At 39.7% G+C, this 25,808-nt stretch overlaps 3 long non-coding RNA genes across 7 annotated transcripts in view; 2 read left to right on the top strand and 1 right to left on the bottom strand.

The window, feature by feature from the left end:
- The window catches only part of LOC308476085, a 573,910-nt gene extending 569,205 nt beyond the window's left edge, over positions 1-4,705 (top strand). The window contains exon 14 of the long non-coding RNA XR_013985691.1: positions 3,428-4,705. This is a non-coding gene — a long non-coding RNA (uncharacterized lncRNA). The remainder of the gene's footprint in view (positions 1-3,427) is intronic.
- LOC308476092 overlaps positions 1-25,808 on the bottom strand; it is a 38,553-nt gene that overhangs the window by 2,191 nt on the left and 10,554 nt on the right. For 2 of the 4 annotated variants that reach the window (XR_013985703.1, XR_013985706.1), the window contains exons 3-5: positions 9,096-9,290; positions 6,549-6,626; positions 2,581-2,705 (exon numbers count right to left, since the gene is read on the bottom strand). This is a non-coding gene — a long non-coding RNA (uncharacterized lncRNA). The remainder of the gene's footprint in view (positions 1-2,580; positions 2,706-6,548; positions 6,627-9,095; positions 9,291-25,808) is intronic. The other 2 variants (XR_013985704.1, XR_013985705.1) reach the window with 2 other exon arrangements.
- On the top strand, positions 24,180-25,660 carry LOC308476091. 2 transcript variants are annotated; one of them, XR_013985701.1, is made up of 2 exons: positions 24,180-24,516; positions 25,375-25,660. It is a non-coding gene; the product is annotated as an uncharacterized lncRNA (long non-coding RNA). The 2 variants fall into 2 exon arrangements; XR_013985702.1 differs by having other exon boundaries at positions 24,180-25,246.

Here is a 25,808-nt window from a genome sequence, read left to right as displayed (position 1 = left end):
AGGACAAAGTCCTGGCTATATTCTACCTCCATCGGCTATGTCCCACCTGCACTGTCAGAAGCAGTATGCCTCTGAATACCAGTTGCCGGGAATTGCAGGTGGAAGGAGTGCTGCTCCCCCCAGTGCTGCTTGCAGACTTCCCAAAGGCAATTGGTTGGCCACTCTGACAATATCCTGGACTAGATGGCACATGCGTGCATGCAGGCACACACAGTGCTTTAGCTGAGATTCCTGCATTGCAGGGGTTGGACTAGATGACTCTTGGGGTCCCTTCCAACTCTGATTCTAGTCTGTGATCATAGGCACAGGTTGTATATATGTGTAATTAAACTATATATCATAAATATCACACTCTCTGTTCTCCTTCATTTCAAGGAACCTGAACACTGGTTAAGCACTTGAGGTGGTGTGCAACAATATATCTCTTTTTTGCAAAATCAATCCAAAAGCTTTGGGAAGACCCTGAATGCCTCTGAAGCAACCTCCTTCAGTTTGGGACTTGTAACCTCCTTCAACCAAATGCACACCCCTAATAGCCACAGAAAGCTGTGGGAAACTCTAAAAAATGGAATTGTAAGGGGTAGGTTTCTAATTCCATGGACACCAGTGATTAAGCATATACAACCAGGGTAACAGATGTTTCAATTAATTAACAAGTGAGCAAGAAACAATACGCTTTTTAATACTTTTCAGCTAAGTGTGCCCACCTGAGTTCACAGGTCAGGCAAAGTTCCACTCAAAATGTGTGCTTGATATAAAAGAGGATTATTTCATATTCCTCTCTTTCTCCTTACCCCGTAGCTTGTACTCCTACTCACACTTCTATTTAAAGGGTCATAAATCAGTTCAAACTTTTCACTTTAAAAAAACCATCATTCTATTTCTATAAATGACTAAATGATGTCTCATATTATTATTACAAAGAATGGTATTAGAAGACAAATGGATTCCTTTCTTTCTTCAAAATGTTCACCATTTCATTGTATTTGATTCCATTTTGTATTTATTTCCGACATCATTTTATTTTTCCCAAAGAAAGAAAGGAAAAACGGATAAATGTTTTTGGAAAAGATAAAACCAATTGTACATCTAAATATACGAATAATGGGTTGGATCCAAAGAACCACATTACTAGGCTATGCTTGAAAAGTGTCCAAAAACTGCAACTAGTACAAATGCTGCAGTCAGGTGGCTGCCAGGTACGAGGCATTTTTGTCTATCTTCCAATTACTGGCCACAGTTTCCTGGTCACAAATGGTAAAGTGATATTAAGAGTGCTGTGCCTACAACCATCTGCTTTATTCTACCACGCTACTTCCTTCTGTGTCCATAATCGTAACATCTGATCACCCCTTAGATATGCATCAAGCAATATCATGAGCATAATTACATATAGATTTTATTTCACCTGATAAGGTTTGCACTCACAATCACAGCCCTAATAGCTCTCAAAAATAGAATGTCTACTTAACAGAGGACACTCCAAGAGAAAACCTATGCTATAAAGAAAAATCTGCCAAACACCTCTACAGGTCAACTTGATCCCAATGTTTGGGCATCGCTTTGAATTGAAATCGTATGCTGTCAGTGACAGTTTAATTTAAGTCAAGCATCTTGCCCTTCCAAAGCATAAGGCTTAAATTGCTAACATCCTGTTTGCAGATAGCAACCTTTTTCTCTGCTACTAAAGCTGAAACAAAAGGAAAGCATAAAAAGGAAAACATATACTTTATAAGCTTCACAGACAAAAAAAAAAAAAGAAAAAGAAATGTTATGAAGGTCCAAAGCACTATCTATATAAAGGTAAAGTTAAGGTAAAGGAACCCTGGACAGTTAAGTCCAGTCAAAGGTGACTACAGTGGTACCTCGGGTTAAGAACTTAATTCATTCTGGAGGTCCGTTCTTAACCTGAAACTGTTCCTAACCTGAGGTAGAGGTATCATTTTAGCTAATGGGGTCTCCCACTGCCGCTGTGCTGCCGCCGCACGATTTCTGTTCTCATCCTGAAGCAAAGTTCTTAACCTGAGGTACTATTTCTGGGTTAGCGGAACTGAACTGACCTGATCTGTACCTCTTGGACTAATGTGAAGGTCAGTACACATCTATTCATTGTATTTTTTCTGAATGCTGTAACATAGTTCTGCCTCTCTGTTTAGAAATGCATAGTCTGAGGGAGAAATTCTGCATAAATGTTTGCATAAAATACATATTTATATGTGATCCTTCCCAGCAGAAACAAGATGGTAGATTTTCAAGTAAGCTTATGCGAATGACATGGACCAAATACAGATTAATATATATAATTGAGAACTTCCAATTAATAGTACATACAAAATTCAGTTTAACACCATGAAACATCTATAAATTTATCCCCAAAACACAAATTCCTAAATGCAAGCCTACATAACTAAAGGTGGCTCAAACGGAGAGTACTTATACTGATTTTAAATGATAAAATTAATGCTCACATTTGAGGGTTTTTAAAAAATATATTAAAGAAGTTAGAACCAATACAGTGTTCAAATATTCACTAATGAGAGCAATTGTGTCTTGATTCCCTTTTCAAAGAAAAATACCTACTCACGGTCACAGTTCATGATCCTAGTCTGAGGACACATAATGCTGAAGCTAAGCAGGCCTGTGTCTGGTCTGGGCTGAGATGGGAGACCTCTTGGGAATGTCAACTATGCTTGTCTTGAGTTCAACTGTGGAAGAAAGGTGGGAATAAAAATGTACTTATTAATTTGATCTGTATATGCCATGATACATCTGGGATGTTCCATTTATATGTTAATAGCACCATAACTTGTTACCATGGAAACACCTATGATGTTGTAAACAGTAAATGGTTAAAATTAAATCACTGAAGAGATCATCCAAAAGCAAACAAGAACACCTGTAGATATTTGAAAAAAAAAATACAAAAAAACCAACCCAAGATTTCATAAGTCTGTTTTTTTTTAAGGAACAGCACAAACAAGAAAATTAAGCCTGTAGTTATTTTAAAATGCATTTTTAAAAGTTTGTTTAAGTCTTTGAGTTCTGGAGAAACACTGACATTGACAGATGTATTCACCTGTCAGTCTCTCTTAACTGACACTTCATCTCACAGTATTTAAATAACTTTGTATGGTACCATATGCTACATTTGGTGCAAAATGCAAGATATTCTATAGATAACATTTCTGTTAGTGCAAGCAGGGAAAGAATGTCTGCACCGATGATGTGGTTGCCGTCATTGATGTGACTGCTGGCAGGCTTGGAATAAAAAACACTATAAATGCTGAATAGTCTCAATCCACATGTGTTATTTTGATTGCCATCAGCAATGTGTGGTTTAGCTGTCTGCTGCTGCGACATCTATTTTTTGCTTTCACCATCATTCTTTCTATACTAGTTTCCTAATGAATTTTTCCACTACACTCAGTGGTGGCTACAGTCACGAACCACATCCTACTTGTGGTGAATGTGTGCATGTACCAAGATGGTCTACCAGGCTTGCACGCTGAGCACACTGCTTTATGGAAGTGAGTCGTGGGCAACTTACAACCGTCAAGAGTGACGGCCTCAACGTCTTCCACATGGACTACGTCAGGAGGATTTTGGGTATCATGTGGCAGAACAGAATTCCAAACAAAGATGTTTTCTCTCAAGTCCACATGTTCACACTCCTGTCTCAGTGACATCTACACTGGCTTGGTCGTGTCCACAGAATGGAAGAGTCTACAGGGAGCTGGTTTCAGGCACCAGGCCCATTGGCAGACCGACTCTGTGATACAAAGATGTCCGAAAACATGACAGGAAGGCTCGCAACATCAGCCCCATCCTGTGGGAAACCCTTGCAGATGACCACAGAGCCTAGAGACAGACAGACAGACAGACAGGTTGTGTGTCCATAGCAATGACCAGAGGAGAAATGACTGCTGGGAGTAGCGCAGAGAGAAGAAACACCATGGTGTTTAGAAGATGATAAATGCCATCCACAGTCACTTTAGAATCACAGAGTTGGAAAGGACCACAAGAGTAATCTAGTCCAACCTCCTCCTGAATCTTTTTGCCCAATGTGGGGCTCAAACCCAGAACCCTGAAATTAAGAGCCTCATGCTCTACTGACTGAGCTATCTCTCAGTTGTGGTGTGTGTGTATATTTTGCCAGTCTTAACAGTACACTTCACTTACTTCCAGTTTCTTGCGTGTATTGCTCATCCAAACACATTCAGGAATGAAATGTCAGAGGTATTTTGTGTGAAGAATATAAGCAACATAAAGTGCACATTATCTCATATTGTCAAGTAGTATTATGAAATCATTGCCGTGGCATACTTTTAACTTCAGCTTACTTCAAGTGCTACACAATGAAATTGTCTTGGGAAAGTTTGGAAATGTTGAATATATGGATAATGAGAAGCATCTGACAATTATTCATCCCTTTGAGAAGTTTCAAAACTTGGGAAATATGCTGCTAGATTCTATGATGAATAAGGCAGAGAAAAAGCATCTAAAAAGACATGGTGAAGCATAGGCAGAAATGTAGTTTTTTTCAGCTACTCATTATATAAAAAGTGAAGTGATATTTAAGAACAAGACTTAAATGTAAATGAGATTCCATGTAGTGTCATAAGCTGCCTGCAGGCCCAAAAATCTGCAGTATCAATATTCAGAATTTGATATGAAAAGAATAAATAATTATTTTGCTGAATCATAACTCTGTTGTATATGATAGCTTTCTACTATACTTCACAATATGAAAGGATCATTTTGAACACCTGAAGTAGTATTATCAGAGCGCAGCTTGGATGACAAACCAAGGAAGGTTTGTAAGACTCACCTCAGTATGAAGCAAACATCACAATCCTGAAAATCCTTTTCCAGCTAGGTAGGGTTGCCAACTCTGGCTGAAGAAATTCCTGGATATCACCCTCCCGAACCCAGATCAAATGTCTACATACTGCTGTACTCAGCTAAGTGCTGATTAGCAGCAGTCATGTTGCCTAGTTTGCTTGTTTTATTTTTCCTCCCATAGCTATTTGCTACGGCTGTGCATCAACTTTGGACAAATCCATGATCCCCAACTGAATCAAGCCCATTTGGGATTTGCTAGGAGCATATTAAGGCAGCCCCAGATCACCTTGGGTCAGGCTGGGTCCACGCAGAACGATCTGAGGCTAACAAAATGGGGGTGGCAAGCATATGTTTTGAACCCTAATTAAACATGTCATTGATGGTGGGGGAGGAAAGGAGGAGATACAGGCAGAGACTCTTACCTGTCCTCCCCCTGCCAACTGCATGTTGAGTTAGAGTTTAGAACCTTGATTGAACACACAGGGGGAGAGTCTTTGCCTGCATCCCCTTGTCTCCCTCTTTCCTTGATACCAACTGCATGTTTAATTTGGGCTGGAAGCCCTAAACTAGATGATTAGGGCTCTGCAAGTCCCCAATTTGGTTTGGGGCTCAGATCAGACCTAATCTGAGGTTGCCCAGTCAGGCTCTAAACCAGATCTGAGCTGTAACTGCCCAGCCCTTGCATTTACAGTGTAATTGTCAGAGAGTGCCACACGCAGAGCATCAAGCATAGATTGGATGGATCATTTACATATTAAAGATGCTACAAAATCCTCCTTAGGGATTGCAGGATGATTCATGTCCTGAAGCACCAGCCGTTTTGAGTTTTAAAAACCTTTCAAAGCTCATTTCAAAATGCCACAAACTTTTGCAATCTTAAGACCATACATTGGAGTCCAATCTTATCCTAGAGTTATGCTAGCTGAGGGGCTTTAGGAGGCTCCACTACGCTGGCGGAACAGTAGATTTAGCATTTACCTGCTAACGCTTTCGGAACAACCCTCATACATTGGCAGAGTGAACATAGCATGGTGGAGAAAGAAACTTATGCTTTATACTGTACTCCTTCAATCTCCTTGATGGTGCAACTTTTACACCAGCTCAAGAATTGCCATAAAGAATTTACCACTCATTTTCTTCAATGGGAAATTTTATATATATGGGGTGCCACAAGCAGTTGCATGCCCTGGCCCCTGCAAGCATAGCACTGCTGGCAAAAGCTGCACTGGACTCGCAGGGACCAGGGCGCATGCCTGTTGCGTCCTTCTCAGCTGCCCCCCAGCTGGAGGGCGAAGATAAGGACACAAACGCTCACGATGGGGCAGGGCACCATGATGTGTCCCCCCCCAACTGCGCCCAGGTTGATGGCCCCCTCAGCCTCCCCCCCATGGGGATATAATAATATGGAACATTTCTCTGGCCTCATCTAGTATACACCTGGGGGGGGGGGACCTCTACTGAGGGTGGAGGAAGTCTACAAGGAAAAGTATTTATGCACCACAGAGCAATGCAGGCAACCAGTTGTAAATAAGCTGGGCATTATGTATTTCACTTTGCATTGGACTTACTTTCATTGGACTTAATGATTTTGCAAAATATTTTATACAGTAAATTCATACAAAGCAAGCTAACTCTTCCTACTCACTATTTCCCAAGATTAAAGTCTTGATCTACCATTGTTAAGAAAGGATAAATGTTTTACCTACCAAGGTGTCCTGTTTTTCCTCTTTGTCACTGCTGAAATTCCTCATGACCGATCTTCAACCTGGGCATTCCACAAGTACCTTATCAATCAAAATGATTTCAGTAATTGTAAAAAAAAAACATTGTAAAATCATAAATGACAACACAATTTCCAAGAAAAGGACAATATTAGGGGGCAGCAGTGCTCATGCTCTACACAAACCATTTTGTCCAGGCAATTGACAGAAATCAGTGTGTCTACAAAAAGGATGATGGATGGTGTCACTACACTTGGGAGACGGATTGAGAATTTCATGAGTAGCTGCAAATAATTAAATTATTGATTAAGTGGCAAACTATATGTAAAATCCACCAGTTTCCTACATAGACTGTGCTTGAGGATAGTTGGGAGTTAGTTACATGTTATTTCAAGCACTGTGGCTATTAAACAAAATGAATTAATCTCTAACATGGGTTTACTTGAATGTCACTGGTGATATATTTGGCTCTTATTTCTGTCTATTCAGAGTTGGACACACACTAGAAAGATCCTGAGAAACAGGCTTCTGGGCAATCTAGTTCGAAAGTGGAATTTTGCTCTTTCATTCATCATGAACTAGGACTTTACTAAAGTTTTGAGTCTCAAAGGAAACCTATTACATAGGAGACTGGCCTTTCATATATGACTTTCTTCAGTGCATGATCTCAAACCATAGGAGTTGACTGATGTTCAAAGAGGCTTTGTTCTAAGGGTACTAGCTTCTGGGTGTTTTTACATTACGCTGTACTACAGGAGTGGGGACCACTCCAAGAGAATGGAATTAAAAAGTGAGAAGGAATATATATATTTTTAAGTCGGTTAATCAGAACTGGCATACTTCAGCTTTAATAAAAATCAGATAAATGAAAGACAGCTGTTACACTGGGGCATACATTAATTTCACTGTAAAGGAAATCTGTAAAAGAATGGCCACACTTCCTAGGTGTTATATGTTTCCTGAAGCCCAAACAGCTGATGGGCATAAGCCAGTGGAATTACTTTGTGGTTTGATCAGAAGACACATTTGTTTCCATGACAAGCTGTTTTTGTTGTGTTTTCAGAAGTGGCAAAGCAAGTGCAATAAAACTCTGATGCAAATGTTTATTATGCATTTAAAATATATAAGGAGTTGTATCCAGTGTTAGTCATACTTAGAGTAGACCCACTGAAATTAATGGACACGATTAACTTAGGTGCTTTGGGTGTTATTCAATGTTAGTTCAACTCAGTGTAGGCACACTGAATTTAATAGACATGACTAATGTAGGTTTGTTAATTTCAGTAGGTTTACTCTGAGTATGATTTTGTTGACTACAATCCATTAACTTTATTAGGTCTATTCTATGTAGAACTTAGTTGGATACAACTCAGGTTCAATGGACATTTTATTAATCCATGCCACAAAATAAACTGATGGTCATCACGACATTAATTTTAGATTAAAACTTCATGATATTATAGATGGTGCTGCTGGATGGAGCCAACATTAGAGGACCTTGGGTTGCAATGTAATTTTATATATAAATATAGCAAATATATATAACATATATAACACACAACACACACATATATATATTCCACATTTAGTGAAATTGCTGCCATGGCTAATAATAACCCATGTGCTACATAACATCTCTCAAGACAATGTACATAAATAAAAGATAAAAAACCAAATAATCTATTTAAAACATAAATACATCAAAATAGAATCAGAAGACTACCTATCTATCCTCACAAAGCAAGAATTCAGAAATCATGCAATCAATAGGAGTATAGCATCTAGATCAAGGGAAGTAATAGTGCCACTGTACTCTGCTCTGGTCAGACCTCACCTGGAGTACTGTGTCCAGTTCTGGGCACCACAGTTCAAGAAGGACACTGACAAACTGGAACGTGTCCAGAGGAGGGCAACCAAAATGGTCAAAGGCCTGGAAACGATGCCTTATGAGGAATAGCTAAGGGAGCTGGGCATGTTTAGCCTGGAGAAGAGGAGGTTAAGGGGTGATATGATAGCCATGTTCAAATATATAAAAGGATGTCACATAGAGGAGGGAGAAAGGTTGTTTTCTGCTGCTCCAGAGAAGCGGACACGGAGCAATGGATCCAAACTACAAGAAAGAAGATTCCACCTAAACATTAGGAAGAACTTCCTGACAGTAAGAGCTGTTGGACAGTGGAATTTGCTGCCAAGGAGTGTGGTGGAGTCTCCTTCTTTGGAGGTCTTTAAGCAGAGGCTTGACAACCATATGTCAGGAGTGCTCTGATGGTGTTTCCTGCTTGGCAGGGTGTTGGACTCGATGGCCCTTGTGGTCTCTTCCAACTCTATGATTCTATGATTCTATACACAAACTCTCAACTATCACACTATCTTTGCATGCACTTCATCACCCACCCAACTCAGTGTTTAATTCAATAAAATGCTTAAACATTTAACAAACAATAATCGTGTTCAGAAAGATATGTCTGCTGAATAACAATCCAACCAAAGGTAAAAACCCCAAATGGAGTGATTTTTCACTTCCTTTCTCACCTGGAGCAATACGAACACGCACTGCAAAGTTCTGAGGTTAGTGATAATTACCTTTCTGTCAATAACTGCAAGGATGCTGCCATTGTTTGCAGAAGATGGAAACTGATCAGCTCAGCGATGATCCACTTTAGTCCTCGTCCTCTGGTTCTTGCCCTTCAGTTCATCCCTCTGTACAAGCAGCCCCCAGCTACATGCCTGAGGGAGGAACAAACACATTCTTGTACCCAGCAGTCTCCCACTTGTTTTCAATCCTCCTGATGCTCACCTTGTGCGCAAGCATACATTCTAGGCACATGCATGCATTCTGGTCATTTCCTTCCAAATTATTCTGTTCAATAGACTCCTCAGATATATGTTTCAAATCAGGCTTCATGAATCAATCTTGCTTTACACGTTATCTGTTTCATGGCCCTGGTTGGCAGTTACGTTGTTTGAGCGTGATCTTTACAGGCGCCACTTTGGTGCTGTTTTATGAGAAGCCTTTCTGCTCAGTATTTTGGTTGTAAATTGATGGAACCTGCTCATTCTTTACAACATAAGAGAATGGCGGGAACATTTAGTAAAATTACTGAGGTGTGACAAACAGCAAGACACAAATAGTGCATAAGCTGTTGCTATATCAGCATAAAATCAGCAGACTGAGTACCTTCTGTATATTAATCGTTGACATAAAATGAGGTGGTGGTTGGAGGAGCGGGGTCGGAAGATGGAGTAATTTAACACAAAATGAATACAAGGAGACCTTGCTAATAAAATGCCATGAAATGTAGTTCACCATGAAGATGCAGCTTTTCCTTGATAGGAAGCAGGAACCTAAATTAAGAGAGGATCCAAAGTATTGCTCCCCATTTAGCACTTCTAGAGTGGTGAACTGGAGTCAGCTGTTTTAGTGCTGTATTAAGGGCTACGACCCCCCCCCCCCCGGTAATGGTTATATGGTGTGTGACATTTTGAAGAACTACTACCCATCAACAGACAGCAATAGTCGATGCAGATCTTGTGAGGGCAGGAGGATGCCATATGCCCATCATTTCAGAAAAGAAACAAATTGTAAACCTGTTCCATGAAGGCCAGACTCAGGGACTGCAGTTCATAACATGAAACAATTCACAGAGATGTGGTAGAAGCGCCTTTCCAAATAACGAAGTTATCTCATAAAAGGTCTGAGTCCATTTTTGTGTACTCTAATTGGGGGCACCTCCGCAATGTCTCAAACAGAGAACTGCTACCCAAGATCCTTTTTGAATAGAAGTAAAGAAAGAAGCACGTCAAAGTGCAAGTAAATAAATAGGTACTGCTCCGGCGGGAAGGTAAACGGCGTTTCCGTGTACTGCTCTGGTTCGCCAGAAGCGGCTTCGTCATGCTGGCCACACGACCCGGAAGCTGTACGCCGGCTCCCTCGGCCAATAAAGCGAGATGAGCGCCGCAACCCCAGAGTTGGTCACGACTGGACCTAATGGTCAGGGGTCCCTTTATCTTTTAAAGAAAGAAGAGTTGTCTGTGTGAGGTGGCAAAAGGGTGCCCCCCACTCCCTCAACTTGCTAGTAATTAGAAAGAAAAAAGCCAGAGTTGAGTTTGTGAGGTAGAAGCTGGATGCAGACTGCAGGCTGAAGCCTCTGAGATAGAGCCATGCCTGATTTCTCCTTGAATCTAAGGCTGTGACCCTCTTGGGAAATTAATATATATGTGTAAATAAACCATATGTCACACAGACACCACAGTCTCTGCTAGCCCTCAATTCGAGGAAACTGAACCCCTGGGATTTTGCACTGCTCAGAGATTGGGGTGGCATGAAACACTATGATCCACTCCTATAGATTTATGTCATGTCCAGAAGAAACCAATCATCTATTTAAGCATCTCTAGCTTAATTCTTAGTTCTATAATTGATGAAAACATGACTATCAGGAGGGATGATATGCAGATTCATAGATCTATGCTTTAATTCAGCGCCACTGATTCTGTACTTTTCTGTAAATTACTGAAATAATGGAACTAGCCATGTGAGTAAGCTTCAGCAATTACATAATGCTTAGGAGACAGTTGTTTGCCTGGACTAATGTTACATGCTTCATCTCCTTGATATGATCAATTCTTCAGAATTATTTAAAGTGAAAACTATTGTGCCATAATTTCATTTCGTTTTTATTTCAGGAGGTAGAGTATTTAAACCTGAACCATCTTATCTCATTTTGGTTTCATTGCTGATTACAAAAATGGTGCACCCATCCGTGTTAGCATGCTGCTATACTTATCATACTTTGAACTGAAATTGTAATTGGGAGAGGAGAAACAAAATCTCTGGGTTTATTTTACAAGTAGTTGATTTATTCACTTGTGCACTAACTGCATTTTCTTTTCTATTAGCATGGAGAGTGTAAACATCATTAAAACAAACAAATCTGCATAACTGTATTTTACTTGAACTTATTTCCATTTCAGTAAAACAATATCCTTTTTCATGCTTTACTTAGTGAAGAGTCAGTGTGGCTACAGTGTTGAACTTGGACGTGGGAAACCAGGGTTCAATTCTCCACTCAGCCATGAAGCTTACTTTGAGCCAGTCCTCATTTAACATTAACCAGCATTTTAGTGCAAATTTCTCCAAAATATACACATTTGTCCCGGGCATTTCCCCCTAATATAATGCATTTCTGATTGACAGTTTCATTAATATATGCATTTCTATGGACACTTTGCTCCAGGATGTGTGTTTCTGTAAACATTACTTTGCTGGAGAACTGTATTACAGAGTTCAGAGAAGCATGACTTTTGAAGGTTGGCTGTGTTTTGGTTTGTATAATGTTCCAGAATGTTCCGATTTGGTAGGTTAGCCTTCAAATGTGAATTGAATAGAATTCCCCCCCCCCCATTCCTAGTAGTCACAGAATCACAGAACTGTGGAGTTAGAAGGGGCCCGAGGGTCTTCCTGTCCAACCCTTGCAGTGCCAGAATCTCAACCGAAGCATCCATGACAGATGACTATCCAATCTCTGCTTTATTTTTTTTTTAAAAGATATTTATTAAGATTTTCAAAATATTACAAAATAAAAAAAAAAGAAAAAAGAAAAATACAAAATAAAAATAGTTAAAAACAATTCAGTCTTTCAATCACTTATCTTTCATTTGCTTATTTCCCGGACCTCCTCACGCCTCCCTTTTCTGTATTCCAATTCAGTTTGTTAGTTCAGCAAATCCCTCCCCTCTTTGTTTATCCTAATCTTCAATCTTAAAGTATTGTAAGATTAGATTTTTACCTATTAATAGTCCATTTTTTCATATCCAATCTCTGCTTTAAAACCTCCAATGGAGCAGAATCCACAACTTCTCAAGAGAGTCTTTTCCACATAGTTCATTGTGGCCCTATTTGTGTTGAGAAAATAACTTCAAAAGTGAGGAGCCTTTTCTATTCTTGGAGGGAACCTGCATGATTTTGAGCCCTTCGTGGTTAAAAAAAAAAAAGTCTTTGGCTAGAAAGAGCCACATAGACTCAGCGGGGCTGAATGTGCAGCGCCACTTTTCCTTGTATCTGTGTTGTCACCTTTATGTGAATAATGCATGAAGTGTGCTAATGTTATCCAAGTAAGTACACCGGCAAGATTAACAGCAGGAAAAACTTTCTAAGAGATAGGGGGAAGCATGTTTCGATATAATTCCAAGACAACAGCTAGAGATAAGGGAGAAATTTGATCTGGCTCGCATCTTAAGATGAACCTACCTAATATGCAATTTCCAAACCACAGCTATCTTTTGAAATTTTCAGTTTCTGAATTTTGCAGTGAAGCTCTCCAATACAAAATGTGTGGGAGAGGGGAAAAAATAAATTTAAGGGAAAGGGTGCATTAAAATGCACATCTTGGTGAAGATAAGATATATCAATCCACTATAGTATGACTATAGCATAGAAAATTGCTTACAAAAATGTGCATATTAAATACAGACCTTTGTATATTAGGAGAAACATGCAATGAAATTGCCTGGAATGCAATTATTGTTCAGAGTCCACTTGAAGGCTGAAGTGGCTTGATGCCTGGCCTGTTAAAGTTAATGGGAGGCAGGTCACTTAGTTAGTACCCTTTCTGTGGCTATACTTGAATATGCAGCTATAAGCAGTCAAATCATTGCTCCATCTAGTACAGTACCATTATAGTCTATTTTAGTGATACGGTTGTGTCTGAAGTGTCTCAGCCAAATATTTTCCCTAGGCCCAAAGATCCTTTCGTTAAAATCCACGGCACTTTATATATGGAAAACATTTGTACCACTATTGAACTGTGGCTCCTTTATCCAGCAAACATATACACAGAGAAGCCCAGACAGTATAGCAAGCATCCTTGATAGAGCCCTGCTCTTCTCTGGACCCATCCTTGATAGAGCCTTCTCTAACCTCATAATATATAGAAATCAATATACAAACCAGAGGTCAACATATTAGACCACTATGGTCTTTAACATGAAAACACTTCAATTAACGTTTACTTAGAGTAGACCTATTGAAATTAATGGACCTAACTTAGTCATGTTCCTTGATTTCAGTGAATCTAATCTGTGTAAAACTTTATTGAATGCCACCCTAAATTCTATAAACACCCTGAAAGTAGGGTGTGTGTATGTGTAAAGGTAGTAATAGAAAGAATGTTTGTTTGAGGTATTGCCCCATATACCTCTTGGTGAATACTTTGGGTTATAACAATTAGAATGATATGGCCTGATTTAACAATGCTGTCTATTATTTAATATAATGCACCAGCATTTATTGCAACTGCCAGCCGAGTTAAAGTTCATTCTTCAAAATTTCATTCTCAAAAGTATTATATAGTATGTAAAGATTCATTGAACAGAAACAACATTTAGTTTGATTTAATTCTTTGCTTCCTTTTAAAGGTCAAATATAGTTTGCAGCTTCTGAGCCTCATTATACCTTGTGGTTGAAGAATCAGAGTGGGATAGATTCCCTTTGACTTAATCCATTTTCCTGTATCAAGTTCAATGCCTTGTACCATTTCATTTCACCTTTTCCCATTAAAATAATCACATGTATATGGTAGATTGACTAAATGATTTACATTTTCTCTGAGAGTTCTTTAGTGTGAAAAAGCATCAGTAGGATAATTCATTGGCCCATATTTCTGTTGCCTTGAGCAGAAATACCACTAAGCAATATAAAGGAGAGCTTTCCACTATGACAATCTGATGCATATGCTTCCACACAGAAGAAACCCAATGCCATTTCCACATGATGACACTCCCTATGTGGTCTGTGACATTTCTAAGGCTGCAGTCCTATATCTTGGAGGAACTTGATGGGCCATACTTATGAGTAGACACATATAGGATTGGGCTGTGAATTTCTTACTCCATGTACCAACCTAATCACTTTGAAAGTCTTTGCAACAGCACCACTCATTCCTGATGAAATAGTAATTCATGGATATTTCAGGGCAGTATTTTAATCACATGAACTTGTCATTTTCAAATGTAACTAATATTTTGGAATATAGCCCAATTGAGGAGCATCAATTTTTACATCCTAAAGCATTTCTTAATTATCATAACAATCATAATCATTTTATATCTTGCCTTTTCTCCCAAAGGGGCTTAGGTAAGGTAATGGACCTAATCCAGATTCTGCTTCAAATTTTGCAGTTCTTTAGCTCTGTAATGGCTCCCAGATAAAAAATGATGGGGTGGATTCTGTTTTGGGTGAGTCTGGTGGGTGGAAAAATTAAACTGCCAATTTTCTGAAAGAAGCTTGTTTTATTCCCCTCCCCCCCCCCATGTTTTAATTTGTGAAATTGTGCATGAGTACAACAGTGCAATGATAAATAACCAATGGTGGAATACTATTGCACCAGTCCTCATTTTCTCAAATAAAGACATTAGGTTAAAATGACAGTTCTTTCAAAGTTCTCTCACTCTAAGATTTCAAGAAAAGCCCAATGAACTCAGCTAAGGGAAGCCTTTTCCCCACCCACACCCAAAAAACCATGGCAGAAGCCAGAATAACGGATAAATATATACTTAAACTATTTCATCATGGAACATTTTATTTAAAAACAAAACCAAAGTTCAAAATCAATAATAAAATTATATTTTTGTTCTACTTTTAGTTATATGGTGCATGTGCAGAATTTTGCAAGGTACATTCCAGAATCTGAATTTCCAAGTAGAATTAAGCTGAGTGTCAGAATTTAGGAACAATTATGGAGTTGAATTGGTTCATTTTGCTTATTCCTAATGAGAGCTACCGTAACTCTCATAGACTACAGAAATAGTCACCCTTTCCCCCAACCATGTTCCACAGAAGAGAAGTAAAGTCCTCACAACTGCTCTTACTTATCTCAAACTTCAGACTTCTGTTTTCTTCCAGATTTGGAGAAAGCTTTGCCTAGCCAAGAAATCAGGAGGACAGTGCCTTGGAGAATCCCCAATTTCAGTCTCTGCTGTGCCTAATTTCTAAGGGAAACACAAACCCTGAATATTTATCTGGAAAACGCTGTGATCTCACACCACTCCGAGATAGAGGTAGTGTGTAACAATACATTCCCTGTCAGAGACAAATAGGGGATTTTTGTGCTTAAGTGAATGGAGAACCCAGACCAGCTTGGTAGATTAGTGCTGCCATCCAGATAGTTTAGAGAACAGGAAATGACTATTAATGAATTCCCTATCGGCAGAAATGCAAATATAGCAAAGACTTAGACGAACTTGTTATGTTGGTCGAATACCTAGCAACCCCAAAGACCAATGTAATTCATTACATTGGTGTTCATGTGACAAGCTAAACAAATTAGCTTCACCTTTGAAGTTGTAGGAGCAATACTTTTTTCAAAGAGACTGCTTTGTCATAACAGCTGTGACCTAGTTGTAATGGCTCCTGCTTGCCTCTCACAGCATAGTTTTCTGAGTTGTATGACACACTTGCTGTTTCACCCCTGCAAGCTTTCCCTTACAGACACAATCACCTTGTACTTTGCTTTTGTTAATTATTTGCAAGAATGACTAACAAACAAGCAATTAGCCCATTATCTACAAAAATCCCAAAGTGATCAATAATGAGAGCTGCTCAGATTCTTGCTACAATTAGCATTAGAGCTGAAAAAAGGAAAGTTAAGACACTGAACTGTTTTGGTGACATGCTTTGAATGCTTAAAGTGTACTCCTTCTCCGCCACTGAGAAGATGTGAATTAAAGCAACTTGTATCCCACCCAGTATGTGTCAGACCCAGTTCCTTCCAAGGGAGAGGGTTCAGGGTCACGGCAAAGCAGGAAGTGGCCTTAATACAGGAAACACAGCAGCAGTGCCCCCTAATTGTGCTTTTAGAAATCAATGGAAGCTTCTCCCAGCATGGAGATGAAGGGCCCATACGTTCTGTGACTAAATATTTCACAGCTCTATTTATATACAAGTGTGTTGATGGGGGAAAAGAAGAAGGGAATAGCAGCCAACACTATTTTTGATGTCGAATATGTTCTTGTGTATTCCTTCTGTTCCACAGAAGCTTACTATGGAGAAGAACACAGGTTGACTTGATTCAAGCATCATGATCTTGGCCCAATAAACCATGGTTTATGGGACCTGTAACAAGCAGTGTGTCTGTACACTTCATCCTCATCCTTTCCTTCCATCACATGCCAAACTTTGGGGAATATATCCCCATTTTTTAAACCTAGGTTTCCCGTAAAGTTTGGACTGGGCAACTGTAGTTAAGAGTTCCTTCCAAAGTAGAGCATGGAACCAGCATGAGATGTAGCCTTGTGCTACTCAGCCAGCACATTTATGGGACATGTAGAGAAAACACATATTTAAGTGGTAGTGCAGAGTAGCAGAAGTGTAGTAGCAGTGTGGAAATACCTAGTGAGCTTTTGTGGGTCCATGTAAGAAATTGGTTATTTGTTAGGGGAGGGGAAAACCTCCCCAAGTTACTCTGCTGGGCAATCGGGTGCTAGTAGCTAACTTGCTGATACAGCTTTTGCATACCAAAGGGAAATGATAGATGATAGATAGATAGATTATATAAAAGATAGATAAAATTATTGTGATTATTTTATTTTCATAACAAACAAATGGAATTCAAAGAGGTATTTGTTCAGTAAATGTTTCTGATCAGAACAATGTGTGTCCCTATCTTATGTACATTGTGAGCGCCAGCATCATGTTACAAAAATTTTTATGATAGAGCCTCTCTCCAAAATGAAGCTTGTGCCATTTGAGGTCTCACTGCCTCCTCACTTCTGTTAACAAAAGTCATTAAAGGGGACCAAATGTCCAGAAAATTATTGTTGTTGTTACCCTTCCCTCTCAGCTCCCAGCACGGGTTAAAATACAATGTTAGAAACAGTTTAAAATAACTTACAACCAGAAAAATAAGGAGGGTCTTAAAGATATATCTTCACTGTCAAAAGCTAGGGTAAAGCGGTGTGTCTTCAGCATTTGCCAAACAGTATATAATGAAGATGCCAGATGAACCTCTGCAGAGAGGCAGTTCCACAATTTAGGGGCTGCCACAAAAAATGCCCTCTCCTGGGCCACTACCCCTAAAGCTTCTGAGCATGGTGAAGAACCAAGCTTACCCCTTCTGTAGATCTTAGTGCCCATGAGTGTCTGTAAGGAAGAAGGAAGGCATTCAGTTACTCAGTGCCTAAGTCATTCAGAACTTTTTTAAGTAGTGTGAGCTCCTTGAATTGGGTCCAGAATCAACAGGCAACCAGTGCAGCTGTTTTAAATGGGGGCTATGTGACATCTCGATGGAATGCCAGCCAGTAATCTGGCCACTGCGTTTTGGACCAATCCAAGTTTCCACGTTATCTTCAAGGGCAGCCCCATGTAGAGCATGGGTTGCAGTAATCCAGTCCAGAAGTTACCAGAGCATGAAGTAAGCCGAGTCATTTCTTTCCAAATGTGGCTGGAGCTGGAAAAATACACTCCTCGTCACCCATATATTATGAGGCGCCAAAGTGGGGATGTGTGATGTGATGTGATGTGTGTGGTGTGACGTCATGTCATGTCATGTCATGTCATGTCATGGTGTCATGTTAGGTCACGTTCACTGCAGCAGTGCCTCGGATGTCACCTCTGAGGCCCCACAAGGACCTGGAAGTCACACTGGAGGCCCACAAGGCCTTGGACACAACTTCCAGTGCTTCATGAGGCCCGAGAAGTTGTGTCGGAGGCCCCGTGGTATGGGTGCTGAGAACCCACAACAATTTTTTGTGGGTTCCCAGACCCTCAGGGCCCCCTATAGTTGGCATCAGTGCTCCAGTGACAAGGTTGAGTCCAGCCCATCGCCACATCCAATAGCTATTCTGTATCAATCCTCTCATCTCTTAGGAAATACTGCATTTTAATGCATTTCCCTCCACATCAGCTTTTATACAAGCTGAGAAAAGAGCTATAAAGGTACATTTTAAATCGGTAGAACAACATGTACGCAGCCTTAGTTCCCTCCATCTTACTTCAGCAGCATATTTATGCAGAAGCCATTCACCGCTATCATAGGTTTCTTGAAACATTTGACAGCAATCAAATGTTGTTATCACTCGACAACAACACCTGAACACTCTTGTCAACAGCCTTTGACTGTCAACAGCTATTGATGCTTTCAGAATTTGACAGCATTCAACAAGAGTAATTTAGACTTTTTAGAGCTGCTACATTTTTCAGTTACAGCTACCTTTCCACCTAACTTTGTAGCACATGTCTATATAATTAACACATCTAGTCTACCACCAAGATCCTCACATGGGGTAATTCTGGTGGTTCCCCAAGCCCCTGAAATTCAGTTGGCCTTCACTTGGCACTGAGCTTTTAGTGTGTCATACCCTGCTCCAGGAAACTTCATTTTTATTCATATATATTGTATATATATGTTGATATATACTTGATATATTTTTATGGAGCTATTGATTCTAAGTATGCAAACAAGTAAGTAAATAAATAAATGAAATAACAATAACATTTTTGAATTTCAGGTGATGAATGTTAATAGTTTGAAATTCCAAAGCAACCAAAAAGATTTTTACATTGGAAAAGAATTGTGATGAGTTGGTTGCAACAAAATGTTGCAATGTGGAGTTTTCCTGTTCACAGTACTTGCCAGTCTTCAATCATACTGCAATCCCCTCCCCTCCCCCATTTTCCATTCATCATCCAGCAGTCAGTTAGCATTCTCTGCCCACTGAGCACACTCTGATCTTATAGGATTGTTTTAGTTTTCCTGCCCACTGTAGGGTTTTAGTTTTTACTTTTTTTTGGTAGTTCCGCAACTCTTTGGGCTCTCCGAAGCCAGCTAATATCTTTTGTGTTGATGGTGCTATACAAATGGCTGATTATAAGTTTGTTTGTTTATTGACTTACAATTTATTTATTGACATACTTTCAGACTAATTTCCATTCTCAGTGTTGCTCACACTTAAAGTCATATCCCATATCTAAAAAATGCAGAGACCATCATTCATTATCCTCTAATTGGAGAGCAGTTTCAAACAAAATACATGCAACATAACACAGAGAATAAAACAACCATGTCAATGTATATATGAAAATATAAAAACCATTGCAAAATAGCAGGAACAGACCAGACCAAAACAAGACCAATTAAAATCAGCTTAACAGTTGAAATAACACCAAAACCCTGAGAGAACTGATTCCCCCCCCCATACTTACATAGGATATGTATTTATGGGCAATGCTGAGAATAGAAATTAGATTGCAAATCCCCATTCTTAGTGACCACTTACATTTATTGTATTGCTAATGCTAAGGAAAAGAGACCCTATCAAATGCTTTGAATGCAGAAGGTCTCAGGTCCCATTTCTGCCATATCAAGTTGAGAAGTAAAAGACCTCCTGCTGATACTTGGAAGAGCCACTACGAGTCAAGAACAGGCAATACTTGACTTGATGTAGTAATAATCTAATTTTATATCGGACAGCTTCCTACTTGGGTTCTGTACAAGATCCAACTCGTGGAGGGGGCAAGTTTAATAAAACATTCATGAATGTGGTATTTTACTTAAAAATGAGTAGAACATGATGGGTAAAACTTCGGGCTGTCTTGGAACATGACTTTATGCCAGCAGGAATAATTAACTTTAAGACTTTTATGTCAAGGTAAGGCATTCAGGGGAAACGAAAATTGCTGACATGAGTGAACAATAACTTATGCCAGTCTGGCCTTCACATCTCCTGTCATTGACTTTGATGTTGACTTCTAATAGACAAAAGGGCTATAATAAACTGAACTCAGGCACACCATGGTTCAAGGATAGTGCAAGTAGCATATGTCAAGTGGAGGGGGAAGAGTCTCAAGTCAGCAGTGGTTGTAGGAGCAGCAAATGCAAATGAATTCTAAGGCAACAATAGAATGTAAGGACAAGATCCTATGATCACTGTGAGGGAGCCACAGGATAGTTCAGATCTACCCAGCTAATACTGGAGACATAGCTTCAGTGTCAGAGTGGGGTATCTGATTCTGGTTCCTCCTTCCTCACAACCACTGAATCCTCTGAAGCCTTGGCTCAACCACCCAATATCAGTAGGGCCACAAGGAGCCATACTGGAAGTGTGCCAGGCAGCCATTTTTATCCCAGGAATCCAAAGCCATCTCAGTCACCCAGCATGCCCTGAAGTTAAGGAGAAATCTCTCCCTTTCTAATGAAAATATGAACAAAAATTAAAGCAAAAGACAAATAGAGGAATACTAGATCATTTCTCTGTCCTGACTTCTGCCTTCCTGACTTGAGCCAATAGTCCATTGTTTATGATGGTAAAAATGATATTTGTATTCCCAATACAATGTCCTCAGAATTGCAGCCTGTGGGAGTTTATTAATTATCCATTTCATAAAAATTATATACTGCTTGATACAATTAAATTTTGAGAGATCTCTTCCCTGCTCTGCAGGTGATTTTCTCCAAGTTTTGTTTTGACCTGAAAGAAACATTTCCAAATACAGACCCCCCATATTTAAACCACCCTAGGTTTTAAGCTGATGTGTTGTACGGCAATGGAAAAACCACTGATATAGGCATGATAGCCAATAATTCAGCTGTAGGAAATTTAACTCACCCACAATTTGGTTTGCGCAAAAAGAGCCATTCATTAAAGCTAAATTTCATTACATAATTAATTCTAAAGAAGCAGTTTAAATAAACAAGAAGCTCTAGTGAAATTTTCAATACACCTAGTTACCCTTTGAATGAGTAAACCAATGAAGCTGGGTGGGCGGGGGAGGGTGTTGCCATAAATCCATATAAAAAGAGTATAAATTATATGTTGCTTTCATGAAAGTGCAGGTGTGATCTTCTGTTCTCCTTCAAGTCAGTAAGCATGATTTTGTCTGATTAATTACTGCAACATCAGACCTATTTTTAAGGATAGAAATGTGCAAATACACTCTACAGCCTTTGATTTTTCTGCAAGACAAAAACTGCTGTTTGGAAAACAGCAAAAGCAGTCAGAAGCAATATAATTTAAAGGTCAGGTAGTGGGGCTTGCACATGAAGATCTAAATTCAAATCCTTGGCTCACCATATGGATTATTTTGGAGCAAGTAAATATTGTTTGAGACTCTATTTCTAATTTTAAATGCAAAGAATAATGTAATCGATAGAAAGCTTCTGAGGATAACCCCCAACTTTACCTTTGATGGTTATGTAGATCAGAGGGGCCAATATGGTACCCCAAAGAAGCTCGGATTACAAGACCCCTCAGCCTCAGTCAGTATTGCTAATGGTTAGGGATGAGGGGAGTTGTAGTCCACAGCATTTGGAAGGCATCATACCTTTGAAATAGATTGTGGAAGCAGCTCCAGTCAAGCACTTCTCAGGATTGCCCTTGGTAGCCAAAGTGTTCCTGCAATCAGGAACATCATAAGGGGAGCCCAAAGATTTGCAGGAGTACAAAGAGCTCATCATGATGAATCCCATACTTGCCCTTTCTCTGACTGTTTCTTTGGCCCTTTTATACCCCCAAACAAACATCAGAGAAGGCATCCAGGTGTCCTTTCCCATCTCTTTCTGGACCCCTTTACAACTTTCCCCAGCAGATGGCCACATCCTCTCCAATTCCCTTTGTTTTGAATTGCATCTATAGAGAAATGCCCCAACTTCTTTCTTCTGAAGCCTACAAATAGCCATACAAGTGTTTCATACTACAGTGGTACCTCGGGTTGCAGACGCTTCAGGTTACAGACTCCGCTAACCCAGAAATAGTACCTCAGGTTAAGAACTTTGCTTCAGGATGAGAACAGAAATAGTGTGGTGGTGCCATGGTAGAAGTGGTAGTTCAACATGTTGGCTACTTCTGGTCTGAGCCATGGCTGCTGTAGTATAAAACAATATGAAATACTAAGCATACAGTGGTACCTCAGGTTAAGAACTTAATTCGTTCCGGAGGTCCGTTCTTAACCTGAAACTGTTCTTAACCTGAGGTACCACTTTAGCTAATGGGGCCTTCCTCTGCCACCAGACCATTGGCCAAGCTAGCTGAGGCTGATGGGAGTTGGAGTTCAACAATATTTCTCACTCTTCTGGAAGTAATTGTGGACATTGTAGAAATCACCCAGTCCACAGCCCCCTCCCCTCTCCACTGCCATGCCTTGGCAAAACGGGATTTTTAAAACCCATTTGATTCAAAGGTTAATTAGCTCTTCTAGCTCCAATAGGACAGCACTTACCCAGTGCTCCCAAGGACTCCACACACTTCTGCTTTGTTTTAAGGACAGGTGTACTTTCCTCCCCCCTCCTTCTCTCCACTTCTAGCTTCTGCCCGCGTTTCTTTGGGGCTTTTTAGAATAGTTAGGGAATCTTTTACTCTTTAATCGAGGTGTGTATTATAGTTTGCTACCTGCTTGGTTTGTAACTTTGCTGTCTGTAGCCATATTTTTATATATCCTGTCTCTATTTTTTCATGTAATAAAACAAACCTTTATTTCTTTATGTGAGATCTTCTTGAGGGCATAGGGTTAAAAGTTAGCATATGTCCATAAAAAGCACATGCCATAATTCTAGCAAAAGAGCCTAAACCGCTCAGCAGTGTGTATATGAACATATATGAGTGCTGGCTGCTAACATGTGAGTCCAGGTATAAACTTGTAACAGTATTACAGTGTATACACTGCCCTGATATGGATGAATGAATGAATGAATGAACCACATTGGCCATTCCTGCCTCAGAATATCAAGCTGAGGGGAAAGTTTTGATCAGAGCAATGTTAGAACCTACTTGTTGTAGCAACTGCAAAATTTATAGATGGTTATAGCCATCCAAAATGGAATGCTTGTCAATAACCTTCTGGATCTCAACTGTTGCAGAAAAATGTATTTGACTTTGACTATGAAAGGTCACTCAATGTTTCCGTTGTCATCTTTCCAGTGCAGCCTGCTTAACTAAAATGTCAATGTGGAATCCATGACCATCCTTGCTTTAGTTGTTTGGGTCAATAGATCAAAAACAATGTAACTTAAAGCTGATTCCATGGATTACTGTAAATACATGTTTGTACAACGTGCTCAGGAAAATGCCAGGGGGGTTAGATGCTGTGGCAGAAGGTGGGAAATAATTTCCCTGAATAATAGGCAATACCTCAGAGGCTCTTCACCTTCTAACAATTAAATAACTGCAAGAGCAGCAGCCACATTTGAGAAATAATCAAATATTTAAAAGGTTAATATGAAGAAACTATTTTTATGACGAGCAATTTAAACGTTAAAGGTTGTTCTGTTATGAACACTGTTGGGATTGCAAATAGTTTACTGCATGAAGGTTTTATTCCTAACTGAAGCCCGAGAAATACATTGTGCCGGGTTCACTTGGCAGTCTGCCAGGAAGCAATTAAACTGATACTGTTGCTAAGGAGATGACTATGTAAACAGTGGGACTTCAGTTATGATAGTTTGTGAAAGGAGTCAGCATTTACATGGGTCAGGTTGGGATTGGTCAGCATTCCATTCAAATGTATTGAGTCATAGTTAAAGGCCAATGAGGTTTCAGTATTCCCCTGAAAAACTGGTGATTGGTTGGAGGGTCCTGACTGGAAAGAATAAAAGGGCAGGCTGAGCAATGTTGGGGACAGTTGGATACATGGTGGGGGGAATATGAAGAGATTCACTGAATCTCAAGCAGCAAGATTTGAGATAGTCTGAAGGGGAGAGCAGCAGCCACAGTGGGGTGGGGACAACAGCTGGCATCCAGAGGTGGGCAGAGAGAGCTAATGGTTTATGGGATAGCAATGTCTTAAAGCTAAAAGCACTGAAAGAAGAAACAGAGGGAGAGAAGATTTTATTAAGAGGGAGAACTGAGGCCAGAGTGTTGGAAGTTGCTGGTTAACCTGAAGAAACAGCTAGTCGCTGGTCAGAGATAAGAGTACTAAGAATTGAAGTGTGTGGGGGAGAGAAACCTGACCATGAAGAATACTTCTGTAAAGTTCTCTGTGATTTAACAGGGGTGTATATAAAAAAGTTCATTGTCCAATGGTTTAGTACAGAGCTGGGAACTAGAGCAAGTCTCTAAATAACCTCATTTAACCTCTTTAAAACAACAGCAACATCTTTAAGCTATTATCAAGCTATGCGTTGTTATAAAACCAATTTGCAAATAACCCTTATTCCATCAATTTAAGTAAGCGTTAAGAAATTATAATATTTTGGTTTGATTTCCAAAAAATAATAATAGTTTCCTGGTCCCTTTGTCCAAAGCCTATACTCAGCTGTCATATGCAATAAAAGGATAACAAAGGCATTTTTTTTTTAATGGTGGCAGTAGGAATATAATAGCCCCAAGGAACGGTCTTCTCCTAACTATTGTATTAGTGGTGTTTTGTGTTGTATTGTTGTACATCACTCTGATTTTTTATATATATGGTGGTATAGAACTGCTTAAATAAATAAATAAGGGGTAGGTGAATACAGTGGTACCTCTGGATGCGAATCGGATCCGTTCCGGAGCCCCGTTCGCATCCTGAAGTGAATGCAACCCGTGTCTGCGCGTGCGCGGGTTGCGATTTGCAGCTTCTGCGCATGCGCGTGATGTCATTTTGAGCATCTGTGCATGCGCGAGTGGCGAAACCCAGATGTAACGCGCTCTGTTACTTCCGGGTCACAGTGGAGCATAACCTGAAAACGCTCAACCTGAAGCACGTTTAACCCGAGGTATGACTGTATTCTAGTTTTAGTTCTCTCTCTCTCTCTCTCTCTCTCTCTCTCTCTCTCTCTCTCTCATTCTCTCATTTTTCCAGTCTGAAATTCAATTCTCTACATTTTGCAATTTCCCGTTTCAGAATCTCATATGAGAGAATGAGTACCTGAAGATTTCTGTGTGGCCTGAAATAATTCACGGCTACCCTAGTATGCCTAAGATGGACCAACATTTGCTTGGCCCTGAAGGAACATGTTTCATATTCCTAGAGAAGTGCTTCAGTTTCCTTCCTTGAAAAATTCCAGAGCAGGCTAAAGAACATTGCACTAATCTAACCACATTTATTAAAATGAAAGCATCGTTCAGTTGATTCTGAGCATTGAATGGACGACTATAAAAGCTCTATAATAAAAAATAATATTCTTCCATTCATCTTGATTAATGCTTATGTTTACATACCTTTTCTCCATTAAAGTATACTGCAGGATGGGGCGGGGGGAAGCATGCACAGCACATCATTAATCAGGTTGTCATGTAGACAATATCATGACTTAGACAAACCTGACTACAAATCAG

This window comes from Podarcis pityusensis (assembly GCF_964106645.2).
Source record: "Podarcis pityusensis genome assembly, chromosome: 4".
Taxonomy (NCBI): domain Eukaryota; kingdom Metazoa; phylum Chordata; class Lepidosauria; order Squamata; family Lacertidae; genus Podarcis; species Podarcis pityusensis.
The sequence above is the reverse complement of the archived record's forward strand: the minus strand, read 5'-3'. Positions and strand labels throughout refer to the sequence as shown.